Consider the following 3,455-nt stretch of genomic DNA (forward strand, 5'->3'; position numbering starts at 1 on the left):
AATGTATAAGAGCAGGGAACATGAAAGAACATACATAGTAAGGGGATTCATTCAGAATGAAGTGGTGGGTTGCAAGTAAAATGAGAAGATGAGGACTAGCCCTTGCAAACTCTGGATTTCTTTATGTACAATAAGTAATTGTTTCATATGAAATGTAAAGTGAATGCTAACAACGCACTAACATTATTTTTAAAATCTTAATATTGCAGACATCTCAAAGCAACTAAAATGCAAGAGAGGTTGCTTCAAGACATTCATTATTTTATCAAACACATCTTCCATACTTGGATTGCAAATTTCCCAGAGTCTAAATCAGAATAAATATAAAACATTGAACACTAGAAAATTTTAACTATCTCATTTAACAATGTAAACACAATACTTACAGAGCTTTGTGAAAGAAGGCAGTGTTCTCTTTTTAAATCTGCAACCAGATGTTAGATTACTGGTCTTTGTTTCAACCACAATGACACTGGAGAGGAAGAAATTAATTGCAATTGTGATGAATGGAAAGCCTGACAAAATAATAGTTTTTAGCAGATCATTGTTTTCACTCTTTAATTTCTATCCAGCAAAGTTTTATTTCAATGGTACATCATCATAATTGCCATTTTTATAAACATCAAACTGTGCAGGTGCATTTGCAAACTCGCCCTCTGAGGCAAATAAAATGTACTCAGAAAATGTAGAATAGATTATGAATTGCAGAATTTCTTTGAGCATATGGTGATGTGCAGAATGTCTGTATTAAAGAAAACAGAAAAATAACTGGCCCTTCCAACTGGGTAGCTAGCCATAAGCAAAAAAACTCCTAGTGTTCAATATTTGATTTAATAATTCACTTCCACTGCATTTCACAGATTTTGGCTCTTTCTGCCATATGTGCTATGCTTTAACATTAGGTTTAGTGTGTTTATATCCTTCGAATCAACACACAATTAGATATCAGCACTGAATTTGTCATTAGTGAACAAATAAAATATGGGTTAAAGACATGCTGGTTCACAAATGAAACATTTTGAGGGTACCTTGGGATGCCATGGCAACACTGGTATAATTAGTGGGACATGTTATTTCCCAAAACCCATTACTTAAAATTTGAGATTAAACATAAAATTAAGTTTCTTATTCTTCAAGCATATGCATTAGTTCATTTACTTCAGGTTCTACTCAAGTACCTGTAGAAATGTATATTTCTATCATTAAGACTTAGTTTTTAGCTCTTTTTCATTAATTCATATATAAATTCCAAACCCCCATCTAAAGTCTAACATGCTTATAGTTGGTGTGATTTTCTATCTAGGAAAAAAGAAACTAACAACAGATGCAAATAGCTTCAATTTTTAATAGATATATCAGATTAGTGCATGATTCACACAAATTGGTATCATCTAGAACAATAGCTGAGAAAAAACTACAAATATAGTATTATTTTCTGGTGATCAGAAATATTTACTACCCAAAATGCATTCTCATTTAGCTGTTTAATTGCTAAAATGTTACCATTATGAATTCATTCATCAATTAGTTCTTTCTTCAAAAAAGAACAGCTATGTCAACATTTACCCTAAAGTTCTTTTTCATGGCTTTATACAATCTTAACTTTGGAAATATACTTGCTAGAATTTATTTAGTCAAACCAATTTTATTCATGAACCTCTTCTCCAACCTGTTCATCAGACTGAGATTCATTTTCTCTTTAAAAATACTCTATGGCTAAGAAGACACTTCCATTGTCAGACAGCTTTTTTTATTCTTCTAGCTAAAAAAGAAAGATTAGAAAAACAGTTTCTAATTTTGGAAAAAAATTAGCTGAATTTTGCTGTCCTGATTGGCCTCCAGAGTTACATAAAATAAATCTAATTTTTTACATGGTTACTTCTGAAATATTTGAAGACATATATCATGTTTCTATATAACCTTCCCTGTTCCAAACTAAATATTCTTACTTCTTCAATGATTCTTTGTATGACATAGCTTCTTGATGATCTAGTTAATGAACTCAATAGATAATGGTAACAAGTAAAACGTGAATATGTGGCAGGTACTCTTACAGGAGCTGGCTGTATGGTGATGACTAAACATAGATCCTGCATTCATGGCTTTTATAACTGAGTGAGGAGAGAGAAAAAAACAAGCAGTAACCAGATGAAGAAGTTTGACTGTTGATAAAATGCAATGAGGGAAACTCTGAGAGTGCTGTGAACAGAGAATTACAAGAACTTAACTAGCTTAAAATTAGCCAGGCATATGGAAATGGAGTGTAGTGAATGACAGATGCTTGTTCCAGTGAGAGGGAACACAGACAAATGACAAATTGGAAGGATATATTGGTAACTTATATCACAGAAAAAGAAGCCAATCTCCTTAAGATATAAATACTTTTCAAACTCAAAGAGGTCTATATAGGATCCTAGCACAGAAGAAAGACATTAGTGGAAAAACTGATAGAATTTGAATATGGTGTGTAGTTGAGTAAAGTGTTAATTTGCTAGTTTCATTAGGTGTACTATGGTTATGTGTGAAATTCGCATTCGGGGAAATAGAGTGAAGACCACATTGGGATATTACTCTGCATTTTTTTTGCAACTTTCCTGTGATACCAAATTAGTTCAAAATAAAAAGGTAAAAAATTTTAAAGGAAACAATTACCAAAATATTTCTCAAGGAAAGTACTTTGCAAATAAATGTACACCAAAGGCCCTTCAACATGTGAAAAGATAATCCAAATTACTCATAGTAGAAGAAATAGAAAATAAAACTTCAGTAAGATATTTTTCACCATGACAGCAGCTTGACAAAAATTTTTAAATTATAACAGCAAATTCTTAGGTCAATCTCTGAAAAAGCAGTCACTATCTGACTTTGCTTGTTAAAGAGCAAAGTGGAAGAGCTTCAATATGGCAGGAGGAGTGAGACGCAGAGATCACCTTCCTCCCCACAAATACATCAGAAATACATCTACATGTGGAACAACTCCTAAAGAACACCTACTGAATGCTGGCAGAAGACCTCAGACCTCCCAAAAGGCAAGAAAGTCCCCACGTACCTGGGTAGGGCAAAAGGAAAAAGAATAAACAGAGACAAAAGGATAGGGATGGCACTTGCACCAGTGGGAGGGAGCCGTGAAGGAGGAAATGTTTCCACACACTAGAAGCCCCTTCACGGACGGACACTGAGGGTGGCGGAGTGGGGAAGCTTCAGAGTCACGGAGGAGAGTGCAGCAACAGGGGTGTGCAGGGCAAAGCGGAGAGATTCCCGCACCGAGGATCAGGGCCGACCGGCACTCACCAGCTCGAGAAGCTTGTCGGCTCACCCGCCGGGGTGGGTGGGGGCTGGGAGCTGAGGCTCGGGGTTCGGAGCTTAGATCCCAGGAAGAGGACTGGGGTTGGCTGCGTGAGCACAGCCTGAAGGAGTTAGTGCACCACGACTAGCCGGAAGGGTGTCCGTGAAAA

The sequence above is a fragment of the Neophocaena asiaeorientalis genome, unplaced genomic scaffold, assembly GCF_003031525.2.
Source record: "Neophocaena asiaeorientalis asiaeorientalis breed wild unplaced genomic scaffold, Neophocaena_asiaeorientalis_V1.1 scaffold250, whole genome shotgun sequence".
NCBI classification, from domain to species: domain Eukaryota; kingdom Metazoa; phylum Chordata; class Mammalia; order Artiodactyla; family Phocoenidae; genus Neophocaena; species Neophocaena asiaeorientalis.